The sequence below is a fragment of the Nannobrachium achirus genome, assembly GCF_963921795.1.
Source record: "Nannobrachium achirus genome assembly, chromosome: 3".
In the NCBI taxonomy this organism is placed as follows: Eukaryota; Metazoa; Chordata; class Actinopteri; order Myctophiformes; family Myctophidae; genus Nannobrachium; species Nannobrachium achirus.
The window spans coordinates 30,440,815-30,462,732 of NC_137812.1; positions in this window are offsets into that span (position 1 = coordinate 30,440,815).

Below are 21,918 nucleotides of genomic sequence, written 5' to 3' on the forward strand. Positions count from 1 at the left end.
GCTCTCACTATATTCGTCTATCCTCTCAGGAAATAGCCTACTACAAAACGGAGCGCGCACGAACTAGAGTGACATGACATTCTGATTCTGGGCTACTATCACATTTGGTCGGTAGGGGACAGTATTTCCTTATGGCAGTTGCTTTAGAAAGGTTCATCAGTCTTGTGTTGTGTGTTCTAAAGCCCCCAGTTGAAACAAAAGTAGCCTACTGGTTAAATGTGTTCAGAGTGCCCTCCCTCCTGATGGGCATTATTGCAACTCTCCATGGTGCTGAATTCACAGCCCCTCCTTTAGCAACCTCCCTCCCAAATGTAGGGACGTCTCTCGCCTCTACAGGTGGCTCGCTCTGATCTGCAGCCTTCCACAACATGACCTGGAGATGAGCATGCAGTATACTGTATGGAGCATCATATTCTTCTGCCCAAACATTGTAAGGAAGAACTCTGTACCGTGTAGTGTACCAGCAGTATCTTTCAAGTCACTCTGTGAGTGGCATGAAGTTCCCCAAGCATTGTATTGAGACGACTATAGGCATGGTACTTTCTAGGAGTACTTTAAGCGCATACCTTTCCGGGGGTAGGAGACATGTGCCACATTCTGACAGGTACTTGGACAGCCACAAGCATCCGATATGCGCTCAGTGCATTTGTCCAGGATTTGCATTGAGAATGATTGCGATTCTACCAAACAAACATTTTATTTACTTGCCATGGGCAGTCGGGCAACCGTTAGTGTCAATCCTTGACAAATTGTACAGCAGATAATAAGAACAATCATTCATTGTGTTAGACACTTAAATCTCCTTTTTAATTTAACGTGAAGCAAAATCAAAGCCAGTTTTTGGTCATTAATTAGCTAAATATTTTGGATGCCCTGCATAATTATGCAAATATGCCTATAATTGAACCGCACTATTAATTTGTATTTCTGTTAAGTATTTTCCAATTTCCTATAACCTTTTAGAAAGCCTTCTTTCCTTCATGTGATTTGCATACTTTCTTTCTGGTGAGTTGCTAAAACTGTAACAGCTTGAGCTTACAACAACATGTAATTGACTGCAAGGGAACAAAGAAGGAAGTAGGCCTGCTATTAATACTTTACTTACTTACGCCTATCGCCCAACCTTGGGCATAGGCCACGAAAAAGAGCTCTCCAGGCATCCCGGTCCTGGGCCAGGTTCTCCAGCTGTCCCCATGTGTAGCCAGACCTCTTCACATCTGCATCAAGGTCACGTCGCCAGGTGTTTCTTGGTCTGCCCCTCTTCCTTTTCCCTTGTGGGTTCCAGAATAGGGCGTATCTTGTGATACTTGTTGCAGGTTTGCGAAGAGTGTGGCCAATCCATCGCCAGCGTCGTTGGAGGATTTCTTTCTCTACAGGGTGCTGTCCTGTTCGCTGCCACAGCTCCAGGTTACTGATTTTGTTTGGCCACCGGATTCGGAGGATTCTTCGAAGGCAGGTGTTGATAAAGGTCTGGATTCTGTTCTTGGTGCAAACCGTTCTTCTCCAGGTTTCTGCTCCATACAGCAGAACAGGTTTCACCATTGAATTGAAGATCCTGATCTTGGTGTTTGAGGGCAAATCTGAGGATCCCCAGACAATTTTCAGCTGATGGAAAGCTACCCTTGCCTTGCCAATCCTCACTTTTACGTCGGCATCTGTCCCGCCCAGTTTGTCAACAATACTTCCCAGATAGGTGAAGCTCTCCACCTCCTCTAGTGCTTCACCTTCTAGGGTGATGGGAGTAACGCTGTCTGTTTTTATTTTGAGGACCTTGCTCTTTCCTCTGTGAATCGTGAGGCCAAGGCGTGTTGAGTTTTCTGAGACTGTATTAGTTTTTTCTTGCATTTTCTCTGCTATTAACTCACTTAGCGCCGAGCGACTTTCGGGGCGACTAACTAATGATGGCGTTTAGTGCCGAGCGACTCGGAGCGACTTTTATATAAAAGCATTGTTTAAGCTTTTAATTTGGGTTGATAGACGGAGCGGAACGGTTAGCTTACCTTCGACTAGCATACAGATGAAAACCGTGAAAAAAAAGGATACGATTATGACGTCACCTTTAAGCCATAGCTTCCTGTTTACGTAGGCCTCTGTTAGCCGCTAGGCTCAATGCAAACCATCCGACCCTCACGTAGCTTCACTAGGTCGGATTTTGATTCGGAAACTTTCTGTGTGGCATCTATATACGTTCCGATGCCCATACCAATGGTGGTTTGAGACGATCAAGCACGAATTGAGCAGTATTGAGCTCAAATGGCGGCCGGCGGCCTGTCCATTGAATGTCAATGGAGAGCATGTCATTGTACCATCCTGTTATCTCATGAACCTTGTTTTTTATTCTGACTTAACATGGGACCATGGAAAGTCAATGGGCTATGGCTCACTCTAGTGGTCATCTTGTGGCATTCGCAGGCACGTGTACCTGTTTATGTAATGTGATTTTGGGGATTCAATATAGCTATTTCCTGGCGTTATAAGCGCAGATTCATATTGAAATCTGGCTCGCTCGGCGCTAAGTGAGTTAATACATGTAATCAAATTGCCCAACATGCAACTTTTAGCATTCAAGCTTAATCTCATTTGCTAAGCCTACATATGACATTTTAATCATTAAAGTTCATAGGAAACAACATGGGTTTAACATGGGCCTATGGGGGTTTCCAGCTTGTTGCCCTCATTAAGTACACTGCATGATCCATCACAGCAAAGCAGCTCTGTGCTTTGTCATTCACACTGGTAAACGTTAGCTTATGGTCATTGACAGGCATGGTGTGATGTTAGGCTACGTAGTATTGCAGGCACACATTATTTGAATTCTTCCTTGGTTTAGTATTATGTATACTTTTCAAATGGGTTTCTATGAGAGTGAGAGAGTTACTATGAAAAGCTCCACAGGCTGTCTGTCCATCTGTCTGTCTGTCCGTCACGTCACACTTTTGCCCTTTGCCCATATTCCCTCCTGATTGGCTACGATTGCCTTCTAAAGTCTGTGTATGCGACCTGACAGTCGGTTATCTCCTGATTAGGGAGTCTTACTGGTTTAACTCTGCAGTGACTGTATGGCAGAATGGCAGGAATTACAGCATGGCAGATAAGGGTGTCGTAGTTGGCAATGGAAAGATCTCGCAGGAGGCAAGAAGACCAGTAGGCTCTATAGTGGTATAATGGTTATAGCTATAGTTAGAAAACAACATGTCATCTTCTGAAATTGTGATGCAGATACTTCCCTTTAAAGTTTATTTTTTATAATGACCACTATTTAGGAGTTGTTGTTCGTTTTTAGTTTTTATGAAGCTTTACACACGCGCACGCACACACACACGCACGCACGCACGCACGCACGCACGCACGCACGCACGCACGCACGCACGCACGCACGCACGCACGCACGCACGCACGCACGCACGCACGCACGCACGCACGCACGCACGCACGCACGCACGCACACACACACACACACACACACACACACACACACACACACACACACACACACACACACACACACACACACACATTTACAATTCAATTTGGAGCACCCACCCTTCTGATGTCAAATACATTCCAGTTAATCCTATTTATCAGAAAATATCTTAAACACTTGACAGTAGTTTTCCTTCACAGAGGATTACCTCCTTTAGGTACTCCCAGAGTACTTGAGATTAAGATTTATGCATTTCATGGATGAAATTCCAAACATTTTGTTCTGGGAACAGTTTCCACGCCCAAACCCCATTACAGGGGCTAAACGTTTCATCTTAAACAATGCTAGAAACGCTACAGCACGGCAGCACAATTTAGTTGGCTAAGTGAGACAGATTATGTATTTAACGGTCGGGTAAGCGTGGTTTGATGTGAGTTTGTTTCACCGGTGACAGCTGAGGCTAATGTTGCCCAGTGCCCTCATTAATGAGCTCATTTGTCAACACCAGCTCACCAAGCAGTGGTTTGTCTTTCTCCAATAGTTCTCAGATCTTCTTATCCTCTGTACCAGTTTTGGCCCTTGAACATCAATGCTGTCAAGCTGTGGCTTGGTGACCTTATCTTGATTGGTGTTAAAGTTCTACTTTAGGCTATCTCCGTGTGTGTGACAGAAAAAGAAAGTAAGAGAGAGAAAGCTGCATCTTGACAGAGGGAGACCAAATTCCTCTCCCAGACACTGTGTGTGTGTGTGTGTGTGTGTGTGTGTGTGTGTGTGTGTGTGTGTGTGTGTGTGTGTGTGTGTGTGTGTGTGTGTGTGTGTGTGTGTGTGTGTGTGTGTGTGTGTGTGTGTGTGTGTGCGCGCGTGTGCGCGTGTGTGTGCGCGTGCTTGCGTGCGTGCGTGTATTGCGCATATGGTGCACATCTAGGGAATTATTTTTAGAAAAGGAGATAGATTACATGCAAATACAAAATAGATAAGGAGTCATGACAGCATTATAGCTCATCAGCTATTGGCTGCTGTAACCCCCTGCTCTATCCTTGGCATGATTTATATGCAAATAGCTGATGGCATTTTGAAGCTTGCTGCATATGACAGAGACTAAATGGGTGGTATATGGTATGTGTTTAACCAGGGTGTTCTGGAAAATTGTGTCTCCTCCAGCTAGCAATTCTCTTTAATGTGCCTTTCCCAAGAAAACAAAATCAATATGTGGGACAGCTATATAAAGAAGTGACTACACCACCCTCACATATAGGAGTGAGGGATCCTATGAACACATTAACCATACTGTAGGTGTATACTGGACAATAAAACTGAAGCCGAGTGTCCCCAATTAGGCACAGTCTCAGAATGACCGGAACCGGATGCCGACGTGTCAAGAGTGTCAAGTTTATTCAACAATTTTCCATTAAAACCACAGAAGCAGTATAAAATTGGATGCACCAATAAGTGGGATTAAAATACTGTAAACAGGAAGCCTGGGCCGCTGGCACAGCGGTCTAGGTAATAATAATAGTTACCTACTCCTCCCACGAGGGAAATTCAGTATTTGCAGCCCAACCCAGCTGCTTCGCAGCCCACAAGGAGCGCATGAGCAATTAGGGGTTAAGAGTCTTGCTCAGGGACACATAAACACATCGACATTGCTATCCTGGCCGGGAATCGAACCAGGGACAACCCCAGGCAGGCTCCCTAACCATTCAGCTATACCTATCCACAACTTTCCAACATCCCATCGTGCATTGCGCAGAAGTTGTAAGGAGCTTCCGGCGCCGCAGCCGAGTGTGATCTACAAGCTCACAACGGCTTGTATGTCTGCTGTTAACCGAAAGTGTGGTGCAAAAAATTCTCCAGTAAATTCCCGTGGAAAGAAGTGGATAGGCTCAGTGTAGCCTGACAGCATGTCACAGGTTCGAGCCCCGATCCCGGCAGCCTTTGCTATATGTCATTCTCAATCTCTCTCCGCCATTTCCGGTCAGTCTACTGTCTATCCCTATCAATAAAAGCCCCCCCCCCTCCCCCCCCCAAAAAAAAGGAAAGAAAAGGCAATGGGTCGTAAAAGGCTTCAGGCCCTACTACAGGGGCCTTAACATAAACCTACAGCAAACAAAAAGGAAAAGACTAGAAGAGCTCTACCCTGTAGTTGTGATGTCGCGGTGCCGCTTGACACCGCAGTTATGATGGACGCTCTGTGGATTTGAGTATATATCAGCTGAACACAGTAAACACAGAAAACACAAAATTCAAACCATGCGAAAGTAATTAATAATGGCCCAGCATACCTATTGCCTTAGGCTTAGTCCTACCATGGCCCAACATAAAATCATTGACACAACCCAATCACTAATATAATATACTGATGGGAAAAACATTGAACGGATAGTTGTCCTCCTTCCTACAATAAAACCATAAAACAAGAAACTGGTTACGCTTCAACATACCCTGTCAACATTTAGGCCAACATCCACCCATAACTGCCCACATGATTCTATGCTGCTCAGCTAACCATTGGACGGACCTGAAGGCTCTGGAAACACAGAAAATACATTTAGCCTAAGCAGGCCTAACAAATATAGTAAAAACCCATCTCCATAACCTTTACCACTTCCCAGTGTCCCTGCTCCCCCTCATAAACTGCCACACTTTCCGTACTCTGTAAAGATTATATAGAATACCACTTGTTAAAACAAGTCACCTTATTACCAAAAATGAATTACCAAAGGATTAAAATTGGTTCACAATTTTCCTTACCCAGTATTAGGATGAATAGCCTCAAGCCTCCAAGGCTCAAAGTTCAACTTTAAACTCCGGAGCGGCTGAAGGCGAAGGATTATGTACTCACTCATGTGAGTCTGACCTCTACCCCAAAATCTTTCAATCGGCCTCATGGTGGTGATATAACAGGTGATTCACGCTTTGGCCTATAACTCTTGAACAATAGGTTGTACAATCAAAAAAATAATTATAATATGCAACTGCCCACATACTTTCTCTACCCTCCGCCCCTCCGACTGTACGGAAGGGCCAGCAGCAATCTGAGTAATTGACCGTTACTGTACAAGATTCATCTCTCCCGCGTAGATGACTCAGAAACTGAAGGTCTGCATGCTAATAATGCCTCCATACTTTGTGATCGCCATCACATTACACAATAGCATTGTTCCAGTTAGTGCTATTGATTTCAGGCTCACGCCTGTCTCCTTTCTCACTGCATTGTTTATGAGTCACGGAATGCTGTGATATGCCAGATTCCATGCCAGAGCTCAAATGAGTAATCTGTTATGGCAGCTATCGAACGAGGGCTTTTGTACAGTAGAGAAATACGGATAGAAAGAAAAAGTGACTGAGTGAGAAGGTTTGAGGGGAGAGAGAGACAGACACACAAAGATAAAGAGAGAGAGAGAAAGAAGAGAAAGAGACAGACAGAAAGACAGAATAAGAACTAAACGAGTGAGGGGACAATGAGACAAGGGAGAGGTGATGATGGGGAAAGACAAACCATAAGGAGAGAAAGAAAGATGATGAAAGAAAAGAGACAGCTGGGGCAGAGGGAGATCATATTAACGTGAGGCAACCTCCGAGTTAATAGGGTTTTGCCTCGTCGTAGCAGCCTATTGACTTTTGAACCGTGCCCTTTGCATACAGAAAGATTATTAATTCTCCACTCCACCTCCTCCTAGGCTCTACCTTCTCCTTTTTTGTATTATTCATCCAGCCAAGGCCCGTGAAGCACATATGCTCTTAAACAGCTCACTTCACATTCATATTAAGTACTTTCACGGCCGCATGGCCAACACTTTCTCACCTCACAGCTCGTCACACATGACGCACTGGGTAGTGGGTACCCCATAGGATCCTTTTCCTACATGCTGGGTTGTCCAAGTTAAGAAACATTGAAAAGAAGGCATGGGTGAACCGGCAGAAGGGGGCTTGAGCCCTGTGAGGTGGGCCGAAGCGAGGCGCCAGCCGAGCGAGTGCCTGCACTGAATTATACGAAGCCTGCTTCTGCCGAGCCATCCTGGTTATCAGTTATGATCATCCGATCCTTCCATTGCCGTTAAACACGGTACACTTGCATGCATAAGAGGTCCCTGGCTAAGTGTCTTAATGTTGGGAGCGAGAATGTGTTGGCATGGACGCCCTGTGGTGTAAAGAAAACAAGCAAGGCTCCGGTGGGGGCCGAGTGGCTTGCTTAAAGACACCTTGATGAGTCTGAGATTTCTTTTGTTTAATTATTAGATCTAAAAGAATAAGACTCTGCCTCTTGGGTTACTGTGAAAACCGATTCCCTTTCTTGTTTTAACATTGCATTGCTATTATTGTAATTGATAAATGTTAATTGATAAATGTTAATTTATCAATCTTGTCTTCAGACATGGGATCAGAAACACGCTCTGGATGGACTGGGATATGTCTTTGTAAGCTACAGTATATGCACTTTCCACTTTGACTTCATCATGTCAGATTAGCCATAATATGATGCAGTGCATCATTTGTTCATTTGATGCATGGTGACCAGACTTGTTTTTCTCCATCACCGCTAAAGTAAATTAGATTACCAGCATCACAGACAACCGATGTTGAGGTTAGACTGAGGCATAGGATGCAAGGCCTGGGCTGATCTTAGGCCAAGCTGTAGTGGCCAGTATGGACAGAGGGAAAATATGCTGTCTAATTGTCTGGAAGAATAGACTTTATAGTGAAAGGAGAGATATATTGGGAGAAGGAGAGACAGGGATCCAGGGAGGTACTAGGTATCATTAATCCACACTCCACCACACTGACCTCATTCTATTGCCTTCACATGGCCAGAGGAGAAAGACACCGGTTGATAAGAGGTGTGCGCAGTGCCGCAGCCAGGGCAAATGTATAAATGAGGTCCGCAGAGACGGATGTGGGTAGGGGATATTCTGTCGTTTCTGTGCAGTGCTTTTAAAAAGACTAACAAGCCATAATAATAAGGCATTAGCACTGTACACAGTAACTTTGCAGGGTAGATGTTCTTATTGGTTCTTGCAGCATTAACATGTACACCTACATACCTGTAAAATGTACTTTTCCTGAAACTGAATGATTATTTAACTATGCAGTGACTGTATGGCAGCATGGCAGGAATTTCAGAAAAGGGTGTTGTGGTGGGGGGCAATAATTCCCAGGGAAGCAGAGCTTAAGTGGTGGGAAGACGTCCACTGAGAGATGTCAGCAAGGCACACAGAGATGCGCTCTTCAACCTGTGTGGCTGAAGGGAATGAAGGAGAAAAACAGTTTGGGGTCATCCAGCAGAGACTGGAGAACTTGTGCTGAGGAGCTATGACAGAGCCCAGGGATCCGGAATAGAGCCAGAAGAGGAGGGGACAAAGAAGACAAGGTCAGAACAACAGAGGATGAGAATGAGACAGGTTGACAAAGAAAGACTGACAGGGATAAGTGTGGTGGTGCAAAGGGAGAAAGAAAGACTGAGGGAGATACAGCAATATAAAATACTCCTCTTCCTTACATGATACACGATTGGGAGTAGCTTACACATAAATCCTTATTCATCACTTCCTTAGTAGCAACTACAGGTATACGGCAAACAGCAGATAGGAGCTTCCGTCGGCTCCCAAACACTATCATTTTACACTGAAGAAACATGAACATCGACATCACCTTCACCTGTGCTTTATTTACATTGGCTTTTTCACGCTATAATGCCTGTCCTTCTTATTTTCCCTATGCGTCTCCGGCCATGTATAAACAAGGCGGCAAATTCATCATTGATCCTGGCATGTTTGCGCAGTGCGTTCGGTGGATTACATGTGTTAGCCGTGTTCCCCCGTGATGGAATAATGCATGGGTTTCATTTGCCAAAGGATGGGTAAATACGCATTTCATTATGCACCTGGTGCGGCGATCGCAATGCTCGAGATAACGTCACGTAGGGACTATCTGCAGTGCTGACACGTAGGTATATAGGCTGAATGCGATGCTTAAGAATTGTGTCGGTCACGCTACTATATGTAAATGATTTGCATAATGGGCCAAATGAATAGAACGCATTTATGATATCTCAGCATAATATGTCACATGGTTAAACAAAGATGAAGTGAATAAAAAAATATTTTAACCAATCTGCATTGGTTGAACAGTGGTTCCCAACCTGGGGAGCGGGTCCCCCAAAGATCACAGAGATCTCTTGTCCATTTGGATGTAATCCAACATTTCAAATATGTTGCACAGAATCTTGCTTTCAACCTGACATCACTATTTTTTTTTCTTTTTGAAAATAGTAGATCTAAAAGCTCACAGTGCGTTGCACCACGACTCATGAGCTTATCGATCTGCTATTTTCACAAATTCCTTGTACGAGAAGTATATAGTGTGCTTGAGCCTGAGTGCATGCTTGCATGTTTGGGGGTCCCAGCTTTTGTCAGATGTCAGTATAGGGGGCTCCAAAGAAAGAAATACTGGAACCATTGTGGTAGAGGATGTTAATGCACTAACACTACTGCCATGGTCGGAGTTATTTGTCTCCCTGCTCTTCTATTGCTGCTGTGTTCACGTAGGACCACTACTGGTTGAAAAGAGGTATTGCATGAAACTCCAGATAAAAATGCCTTGCCTTCCCAAACAGACTCTCTGTTATTGCTCAATATTAGACATGTTGGGGCTTGTGCTGGGGAGCCAGGTTCGTATCCTGACCTGGGCAGGACATGCAGGCTATACCTCACAGACTGTATCTTTAAGTCTAAAAGACTAAAATACAGTACGCGTCAGATGCCACAAAGACGAAGGTGGAAAACTAAGAGGGATACTGCATCTCGAGCCCGATCTGTTATACAAAGACTGTCTTCTTTCATTCTAGAGCTATACCTGACCTTCCCTCAGTGACATTGCTATCTATCAGAGTCAGCTGAAAGCATTGTGGTCTTCCGTCTAAGTCAGTGGTTCTCAAACTCTTTCAAGTAAAGGACCTCCAAATTGATATGTAATTCGAACAGACTTGGCTAGTCTGGGGTGGCGCGGGGTAGAAGATTAAGTTAAAATGGAATTGGTATTTAAGATGGTCAAAGGGGCAGTGCCCTCAATACCCTCATACCTGCCTAACTACTTCTCCAAAGTGAGTGACACCCTCAGCCACAACACCAGAGGGAGCGACCACGATCTGGTACTACCTAAACATAGAACAAACATGGGAAAAAATCTCATTCTACTACTCTACCACCATCCATTGCCCTGACACCATCCATTAAAAGATGGGAATCACTGGTTTCTTTCAAAACTGGCCTGTAAAATCATCCATCAGGAGACCACAATGGGAGGTAAATGAAAATTCCCATAGAAAGGAGGTGTCATTCTCTACAGCCGTTTAGCGTTTTCCCCTTTCTCCATGTAGCTATATTTCCTCCATGCCTTACCCCTTATCCCTAAACTTCTTTGACTTTTTTTTTTACTATTTTGAAAAACACTTAAAATAGCATGTTGAGAGCCTGTAGATCAGCTACAGTGGTTCACAGAAAATTGAGTCGCCTCAGGTATCTGTAGGTACCTCTGGACACCCACCGGTCTCTCTGGAGATGGGAGTGTCTAAAAATAGGAGGCCGTCCTTTCAGCTTATCTTCTGCAATACAGTCAAGTGACACTAGATGGCATAGCAGAGCAATTAGTTTAACTATTTTGCTGGGGATTGAAATGAATTGAAATGAACCACAGAAGAGACTACTGTAGATACTAGAGAGTAATTATACTTTAAATGGTGTAAAAATACATTTTGGCATAGGACTTTTTCATTAAATGTTAATTAAATGTCTCATTTGTATTTGTAAGGGTCCATTTAAAACTGGCTATGGGACTAAAACGGATAATTATAAAGTTAACAGTTCACATGACAATGAGCTTATTACCAGCACTTAATAACAGTTCCACTGTTTCAGAGAGAGCATGTTTCATTATGGAAAAGCTCTGCTGTTCGCTTGTCTGTCTTTGTTTCCTTGTTGGTTTGAAAACATGTGTCTACCCATGTTTTTCTTAGATTAGCCAACTAATTCTACTATTTCTTTGCATTTGATGTAATTGGTGGGGCGGCATAGCTCAGGGGTAGAGAAACTGGTATTAGAGCACGAAGGGTATAAATCCCGAAGGGTTCCCAGTTCGAATCCGGGCTCCCCCTGAGTTAATGTCGAAGGGTCCTTGGGCAAGACTCTGAACCCCTAATTGCCTCCGGTGAGTAGGTTGGTGCCTTGCATGGCTTCCTCCGCCACCGGTGTATGAATGTGTGTGTGAATGGGTGAATGTAATGCACAATCTATGTAAAGCGCTTTGGATTAAAAGCGCTATATAAATGCACCATTTACCATTTACCATTGGTGTTGGTGTAATGATGTATTACCTAAGTTCTAAGAATTACTTGAGTTCAATGTTGAGGTATTTGTATTTTACTTTAGTATTTACAAATTCAATTTGGTGGTCATTACTTCACAGTGTCTATATATCATTGATTACTGCACCTCTCAGTTCTCAATTATAAACATTTATAATCATGTAGTCCAGGGGGCGCCTGAGGGATTGAGCATACAGTTATGAGAGCACTGGCCAAACTGCATTCCTGGCACTCAGCCGATATCACACGTCGGCTTTGTCCCTTTCAATGTGAGCAGGGCGTCACCCAGCGTCAAAGCCCGCCTCCACATCCTGGCTGTCTGCAAAGGCTGTATGTCTACTCGTGATGTAGCTCTACTGTAGCCTATACAGTATTCTACCCCCACCTCCAAAATAATAAAAAAAAATCTCAACTGAACTGTGTCATGTTCCCAGCCTACATAGGCCTATACTGTGTATTTACCCTTCAACTATAAAATATATATTGTTTTTAATGAGACATGCTTTGTAATTAGGCTATGCTCCCAAATCCATATTATTATCGTCTGTTCGCATATTTCAATGAGTCCCGCAAAAGGAGGTTTTTAGCGAGGTGAAGTGAAACACCAACAAAAGTCACCTGGAAGATGAAGGTCGGAACATTTATAGCCTATGGAGCATATTTCTGGACATTATCTACGGGGATGGGCTATTTCTCTATCAAAATAACAACTTTTCTAGTGTTATTTCTTATCCTGGTAAACATCATGGGTCTGTCTGACAGACAGCGTTCCTTGTTCGGCCATGTCAGATATATGCGCTTTCTCTAATTATCCAACAGAAGAGAGAGAGAGAGAGAGAAATGGTCAAGCCTATAATATATTCAATAGAAATATATTTGTTATGCCAAATTACAAAACCAAACCCGAGTGGCCCCGTAATGGTCTTGTCCAGTTCCGTCCCGTTCGGATTCTTTTTTTGTTTTTTTTAGACCTGTGACATTGTCCTGAAATCCGTTTATTTCCGAGGTTCAGAGAGACCCGAGCATTTAGCTTATGATTAGGCTATTAAAAGTCCATGCGTGCCTCTGCCTTTCATGTGGTGAGGTCTACTCAATCTAACATACTGCAGCTGTGTGAACTGATTGACAGGCACTGTCAGAAGTCAGAGCGGTGTAAACTTTATCATGTAATGTAGACTTTATTGTCCAATGCTGCTGGTTGGTTGCCTAGGAATCTAAATCTATAATATTAACATTGAAACAAAAGCCAGGGAGAAAGGAATGCTTTTAAACAAATGTCAAGTTTAGGCTACTGAGTCTGATGTTGATTAGCAAATACATTTGTTTAATTTCGCTGTTTTAATATTTAAATGGTATGATGATGATGAAAGCAACATGCGTGCCTTAAGAGGAGGCTGGACGCACTGGAGAAAAAAAGCGAAATAGCCGATCTGCAAGCTCATAATGGACATGATTTATTTCAGTCTAACAGTGGACTGACACTGGACTGTTTATTCTGTCTGTCTGTCTGTCTGTCTGTCTGTCTGTCTGTCTGTCTGTCTGTCTGTCTGTCTTGTTTTGTCTATAAACCAATAAATGTTTTATAGCCAATATGCTATAGACATTTTTAAAAGGCTTTCATATACTCCTGACATTTTTCAAATGAGGTTTGGGCTAATAGATCACTATGTGTTCAGTTTAGGCTATTTTCTGGGTTTCAATTAGGCCTACAACAACACAAATAATAGCTAATAATAATACATTTTCGGTTAGTCTGACAGACTGCACTGTTATGCAGCAGGGGAGGGGGTGCTATGACATCCAGCAGCCAGCGGCCAGCGGTGGACAGTAACTGAGTAAATGTACTTGAGTACTTTTACTTTTATTTGTACTTCAAGTAGCTTAAAAGCATGTACCGGTATGTCCTCTTGAATACGTTTATTTAAAAGCAAGTACTGTTTTACTCTTTTTAAGAAGTCCTCCACTCCATCAGTGTTTCAACTGTAAACCTTTGCTTTGTCCCAAACAGCGTCAAAGCCCTCCCCCACATTCCTGGCTGTCTGTGATGCAGCTATGCTGCTCCCCCTCCAACCGTCCTACTGTATATGTTCCATGTTCTCCCTTATAGACTGTTTTTATTTAATTTTTTGACACTTGCTTTGGCAATGTAAACGTATGTTTTCTCACAAAATGTCATGATTACCGAAAAGTATTGTCACATCTTCTTCTGAGACGTTGACATTTACCAGAAGAGGAGGAATGGAGAAGGATTTCTACAGGCATTAGGCCTACATTTATGACCATGATGGCATTACATTATTATTATTAAACCACAATCAAATGGTTGTCCAGGTGTCTGGGACAACTAATAATTATTTATGAACAACTTTATGAGGCTATTGGAAAAATGTTGCCTACTGCCTTGTTTCCAAATAAAGAACAATTTCAATTGAACATGTGAACAAAAGTTGTGTCTTTTTCGTTTCCTTATATTTAGCTTATTATTATTATGTCACGTTTGTGTTGTTTTGGGACAGTGTGTGAACCAATTATTTTGTAATTGTTTGTGAGTAATGACGATTGGCTGGTGACTCTTGAGGTAACTTCTTTATATACAAACCAGGAACTTTCAAATGTAAATGTCACAATAGTCTACTTGTTATCCTGCTGTTCTTATTTCAATATTAATTATTAGTGAAAGTTAGATGAAGTTAGAACTCAACTGCTCTGCTGCTGAGTGAGCAAGCCGATCGAGGCGCGATCGTCTATGGGCGGGATCAGCAAGGCCGTCAGTGATGAAAAAAAGTACTCACATGTTTTCCTTAAGTAAAAGTAGAAATACTCTTTTAGAAATCCCATGTTCAAAATATAAGCCTTAATTGGCTTGAGTAATGACGTTTTGGTATCAAAATGTAGGCTGTATAAAGAAAACGGAGCCTATAGTCTAGTCATTTCACAAATGTAGCCTACCATTTGTAGATTATACAAATATTTGAGCAGATTAAGCAATATTGTGAGCTTGTATTTTCAAATGGCCTAAATGTAGGGCTGAAGTGGTTGTATGCCTTTATAGCCTAATAATCGAAATTTGCAAAGTATCTAACTGTTTTCAAAAGATTGTAGTGGAATAAAAATAGCCTACTCGAGTAAATGTACTCAGTACACCAATGAAGCCTGCGTGTGCCGTCAATTCAACACGGGCGGACAATAGAACTGGTTCAACATGTTTGGCACAGATACTTGTGTATTGGAAGCAATTAGCTTGTCTAGAGGGTCGCCTATATGGTCAGCTGCTCCCCCTCCAACCGTCCTACTGTATATGTTCCATGTGATGTTCTCCCTTATAGACTGTTTTTATTTAATTTTTTGACACTTGCTTTGGCAATGTAAACGTATGTTTTCTCACAAAATGTCATGATTACCGAAAAGTATTGAAAAACAGTGTGGTAAATAATAGTTTGACATTTTAACTTGACCTTTCACTCTGTAATTAGAAAGGGACCCTTTCACAAAAGCAAAAGCGATTGGTCATGTCAGAGGCTTGGTTCTCAAAAACCTCCTCGCTGTCACATCTTCTTCTGAGACGTTGACATTTACCAGAAGAGGAGGAATGGAGAAGGATTTCTACAGGCATTAGGCCTACATTTATGACCATGATGGCATTACATTATTATTATTAAACCACAATCAAATGTTTGTCCAGGTGTCTGGGACAACTAATACATCTTTATGAACAACTTTATGAGGCTATTGGAAAAATGTTGCCTACTGCCTTGTTTCCAAATAAAGAACAATTTCAATTGAACATGTGAACAAAAGTTGTGTCTTTTTCGTTTCCTTATATTTAGCTTATTATTATTATGTCACGTTTATGTTGTTTTGGGACAGTGTGTGAACCAATTATTTTGTAATTGTTTGTGTCACAACGTTCTGTCATTTGATGACTTCTCCGCCTCTCTCTCTCTCTCTCTCTCTCTCTCTCTCTCTCTCTCTCTCTCTCTCTCTCTCTCTCTCTCTCTCTCTCCCAGCCCTAGAATATATATATACATACAGTATATAGTATCAAAATCAGCTTACAGTTTTTTTTCGATTGCTAAAACACATTTTTTTTAAATTTGGCACAATTTTCACAACCTTTACTTCTGTCCCCAATCGCTTGACTCAATTTGTTACTACTTTAGATTTCCTTATCATATTAGACTCTGACTTTCCTTCTTTACACTCTGATGTAAATTTCACATCACCTTGTTGTCAAAACACAAGACACACTTTTCAGGTTTGCACACACTTCTCACATAAAATCTCATAGCATCAATCCACAACACACAAATATTCAAATCTCTAAACTTTCGGGTCAGGCGAGCAATTCAGAGCCAGGTCCCACTGCTTCAGGCCATGGAGGAGGCTTATGGAGATGTGGGCTTTGAGGCCTGTCAGGGCTTCATGCGGCACTCTAGGCCAGGGGTTTTCAAAGTGGGTGATGGGGCACCCTGGGGTGCCACGACGGCAGTCCAGGGGTGCCGCGAGATCATTTGATAATATTTTGAATTTATTTGGACACTTGAAAAAATATTATTTATTATATAAAGTACAAAGTTATTTTCAGTCAGTTCTAACCAAAATGGCTATTATGTAATGGCTCAACGTTTTCCTCGCAACATAATCACTAAAATATCGTCACTGTCGGGCAGAAAACTTGTATCTCCAAGTTTCAAATGTGTACGGCTTTTGGTAAAGAAAAGCCATGCTACATCATACAAGACTGTCGCACAAAACTATTGAAAACAGCCGATCTACAAGCACACAACGCGTTGTGGGCTTGTTTGGAGTGTTTGGGGGTAAACGTTTAGACCTACAGTCAATAAAATGTTTTGTCTGCATATTTGTGTGCTGTTTTATGTTTGTCTATGAGAGAAGTGGGCATACACTGGGTCATTTTACAAAAAGGGAATTGGTTCATTTACCAGAGTAATTGACATTCATTCAGTGTGTTCCATTTCGACAATTGTGTTTTCAATTTTGCTCTTCAGTGTTCTGTTCATGCTTGGTAGTGTTCAGCCAAAAGCTAGTTGTGTTTATTCAATGAATGCATGTGTGTGTCATGTGAAAATATGGCTGTGTTTACCAAATGAAAACACGAGTTCCATTTTGTGAACATGTTAAGAGATTTGATGGCAAAGAGTTGTTTTGCAAAGGGATCTTCAACGTTTTCAGATCAAGGACCCCTTAGTTGAGAGAGAGATGAAGCAGGGACCCCCACAACCCTTTGTACCTCAACCTCTGTGCTTACTGCTTAGTATGCTCTTTTTTCCCCTCCACACCTAAAGTATTTGCCGAAAATAGCCAATCTGCAAGCTCACAACACTTTGCAGTGTGAGGTGTTGTGAGCTTGTAGATCTGCTATTTTTGAAAAATTGTGAAAATGAGTGCAAGTCTTTGAATATCTTTGACCCGATCTTTGACCCGACTTCTAAATCCTTCCTCTAAAATCGAAATCATGCTGTTCTCAAACCTTTTCATGTGAAGGACCCCCAAAATTACAGGTATTTGGCCACGGACCCCCCATCTCAAAATATGTTATTCCAGGGACCCCCCAGAAGCAAATATTTGAGTTACAAATGTTCGCTTTTAAGTAGATATATTCAAAGACTTGCAAAAAAAACATGATTTAAAAAAAATAGCAGATCTACATGTGCTTGTATATTTGCTATTTTTCAATAGTTAAAGCAGTCAATAATCCTAGGCCTAAATGGGTTAAACAAATAATTACAATTTGAGTGCAAAAATAACTTGAAAAGAAACTATTTACAAGCTCACAATGCAGGTAGAGATAACAAGTAACCAACAAGTAATAGACTCGAATAGTCGACTCATATTGAAGAATCGCCACCCCGTGGCTGAACAGCCACACTACACGTTGCAATAAAATATCACATTTCTAGGGGGCGCGGCTAAGAATTTGGAGGCGTGTTTGACAGAGGTACCTCTAGGCACCTCTTGACACCTCTAGGTGTCATTTTAGACTTGGCGACGCTAAATGTTGTAACCCACTGTATTTGAAATATTTGAAAATGTTTTTCAAAATAGTAAAACATTACAAAAGAGTTTAGGGATAAGAGGTAAGGCATGGATGAAAATAGAGCCCATCGTGTTTTCACTTTGTTGATGACATTTATCGTGTTATTTTTATGCTAAATTGATTAATTTAATAAAGGACCACAATGGAAACAAGAACCCAGGAAGTTTTTGTGTTATCCTTTTAGACCTTAATATCTGACTGTACCACGTAATGTCTGACTAATAATTTAAAGTAATCAATCAATCAAAGTGCCTGGGAGGACATGAAGCGCACCGGGGGAGGCTTTGATTGATTGATTGAAGAATTTATTAGAAGTTTGCAATAGAAAAAAGTACAGTTTCATGACAGTACAAATCACTGGTACAAGGTCAACTAAAAGGAGATCCTAGAAAGCCGAGGCTTATTTCCACAGGAACCACACTTTAAGTATCTCATATAACATTGAAAGACAGACGGATAGAACATAGTACTTTATCTAGGATAATATCAGTTTCAAAAGCATAACATCAAATACAAAGGCAGAAAAAAGAATAATAAAAGGGGGGGGGGGGGGGCATGGGGGCTTAGTCTATTTACAAGTCACGGGTAGCAGCTGTCTGAAGGTGACTTTTCATACCAATTTTGAAGGAGGCTAGGGATTTGCTCTCCTTTAGGGCTTGAGGAAGGGCGTTCCACATGTTGATGGTGTAGCAGGAGAACGAGTTAGAGCCTTGTTTAGTGTTAAATCTACGTTGATGATGATTAGTGGAGCTGCCTCTGGTGTTGTGGTCGTGAACATCCTTGACCTTTAAGAAGTAGTTTGTCAGGTACATGGGAATCTTGGAGGTGTAGTGTATCTTGTACACCAGGCCCATTGCAAGATGCTGTACTCTGTCAGCTGTACTCTGTCACTCTGTACAGCCATCCCACGCTTTCGTGGTGATGATCGGTAAGGTGGGTCAGAGGAGGGAGACCAAGCACAACCCTAATTAGTTTGTTTTGGGCTGTTTGAAGCTTTAACTTTAAGGCGGCTGGGGCGTCGCGATACCAGACAAGGACTCCGTAATCAATGAGGGACCCAATAAGAGCTCCTCCTAGTGTCTTTCGGGATTTAGTATTGATCAGCGGGGCAACCCTTTGCAAGAAGCGAATTCGTTGGTTGACTTTATTGATTACCTTGGTGGTCATTTTTTCACTGGATAGGTTAGCCTCCAGGATGCAACCCAGGTAGGCGACATCCAGGTAGGCGACATCTAGTATGTAATTATAATGTTAAGTTAACAAGTCGGGCTTAGCAGGGTGCACTTGGAGGGACGCCCATATACTTACTGTATGCACGTGTGCACACACACACACACACACACACACACACACACGCATGTTTGTATGCATCCATTACGGGGACCAACTGCAGGGTCATCATGTATGGGGACACCACTTTCCTGTGGTCCCACAGGCCTGGAAAAAATCAGGCAAGTTCAGAAAAAAATCCTTAACAAGACTATCACCTCAGATTCTAGATTGGATGAAGTATTATCACAGACTTGTCCTGAACGTGCATCTTGGGGACTTATATGAATCCATGGTTCATGGGGACTTAATTTGCATACACACAGATCTGTGCATGAAGTCATGGTTCATGGGTACCTCATTAACATATCATTTAAATAACACACACACCTGTTTTTTTACACCAAAATGGGGACTCAATGTCCTGGGTACATTTAATATTGATGAATTGTATGCAGGAAGCTTTGTGTACAGATACAGACTTCCAGAAAGCAAGTCAGAATTCAGAGTGGGCCCTGTAACCTAACCCTGAACTTGTCTGAGGCTGTCTCACAGGAGACTAGAGAGGACAGCGGGGAACACACAAGGACACTGGATGCTTTAAGGAAAGGGCATACAATATAAATGCTTATTACATGGCTTGGTTGAATGCTTGATTCTGATTGGTCAGTCGCTGAATTAATCGGTCAGTTATTTCTGGATAATGACTCTATATCAGACCTCTGCCTAATCAAACCCTCTCAGCACTGCGGCTGCGCCCTGCTGATTTGCTGCTGTTTCCAACATGACAGCCATGTAAACACACACACACACACACACTGTGACACACATTGTCATTTACAGCTAAACATTGTCTCAAAAATGTTTTTGAAAACATTTGAGCAAGAAATCACGAAGCAGTGCCCGAAAATGGATTCTATTTGATCAACTCACTTCCTTGTTTTCCAACAGTGCAGATGGGCTGCATGCAGCTGGGCTGACGCGGCCAGCGTGAAACTTAAGGAATACTTTTTTTTTATGTGTTTTGGGTCAATTTATTAATTTATGTTAGGTAGCCATGTAATAAGCGGGATAATATCTGGCTTCAGGAAGGTTTAACCGCCTCGGTGGTTGAACTCCCTGTCGGTGAATTATCTGCCGACAATGACCGGAGATATTATCCCTTACATACTGTATGTTCACTACATTTTACTTGAGTTTGATACTTTACATTCTCTTTACAATATTTTAATAATTTAGTTGCATACCAAATACAGATCAAATGTAGATCATTTTTCCATGAAAAAAAAAAAAAAAAGCTTGATTCAAGAATGATTCTCAGTTCAAAATAGCAATATTTATTAGGCAATATCAAACAAAACTGTTTTCAGGAACTGTAAACATTCAGGAACTGTAAACATTACAGCGAATCATTTCAAGGAGCCGCAGTTTTACATGCATTTAGGCTGCGGACCTCCCATTTAACCTGCCAGGGTCCATTTGGTACTATTTGTACACTCTCTATACCGACCCATGAGGGCATTATTTAGCTAGGTACCCCCTGGAACTCCTGAAACCTGAAAACATGAACACATGAACCAAGGTTCATGTTTTAGGTTATTAGAGAAAGTAAAAGGTGAGTGTTCATTATTTTGCATTTGGTGCCTTCTTTTGTTTTAGGGATTTTAGCCACACACACACACCTACTGTGTCCTCATCAGGACTGGCAGGTACAGTATGCTCAGGTGTTTTCTTATGGCTATGGTAACAACATAATGGGGGGAAGAAGGAATATAAGTTATAAAACAAGTTAAACAACACAACTAACAAATTAAAAACAAGTAACAGAAAAGCATAATTCTGTGAATGATTCGTAATCCATTTCATATACAGGCCACAGAGCTGCCAAACAGAAGAGGCCGTGGGAGACCAAAGAAATCGAAGCAGTGGAGAGGCACTTGATTAGATTCATCAACTCCTTACGTGTCCCAGGAAAGATGGAGTGTGTCCAATGCTTAAAAGCTGAGCCATTGGCTCTTAAAAACAGAGATTGGCAGTCTGTGAAATTCTTTGTCTACAACCGCATTCTAAAGATAAAGAAAAATATCTAGATTTGCACAAAAATATCTAGTTTGTTGAACTAGTTGCACTAAAATGTTCCACAAAAATATCTAGTTTGCAAAGTTGAACTAGTTGCACTAAAATGTTCCACAAGTTGCACTAAGTGTTGAGAATTTATAGTTTTACTTAAAGGACAACTTTATTTTTTATTTTTATTTTTTTAACATTTTTTAGGTTATAAGAGAAAGTTAAAGGCGAGTTTTTTTTTGTTTTTGTTTTTTTCCCATTTGCTGCTTTCTTTCGTTTTAGGGATTTTAGCTGCTTTTGACAGAGGGCGGGGGCATTCAAACAGGGGCCTACATATGTATTTCTTTACAAAATGTAAAGAAATACAAGAAGTGATCGTCTTGGCAGTGACTGGATCTTGCCGTGGTGCTGTGATGGAGCCATGCGTGTCTGTGTCTGTGGGGCAGTTGCCATCACCTGCTGCACACACGTCATTCAATGTCTGTGAAGAATAAGATTCATTAAATATTTAAAAGTCAAAAGGTAGGCATGTCAAAATCACCGTGTGACCCGGTCTGGAGTGGATGATATTGCTACGTCATGTTGTAGTATTGTTTTGTAGTCAGACAGACCGGAACATTCAATCGATACAATGGGGGAAAGGAGGAAGGAAGTAAGTATGGAAGGAATGTTCCTGTCTGTCTGACTACACAACGACACTACAACATGATGTAGCGATATCATCCGCTTCCGACCTGATAA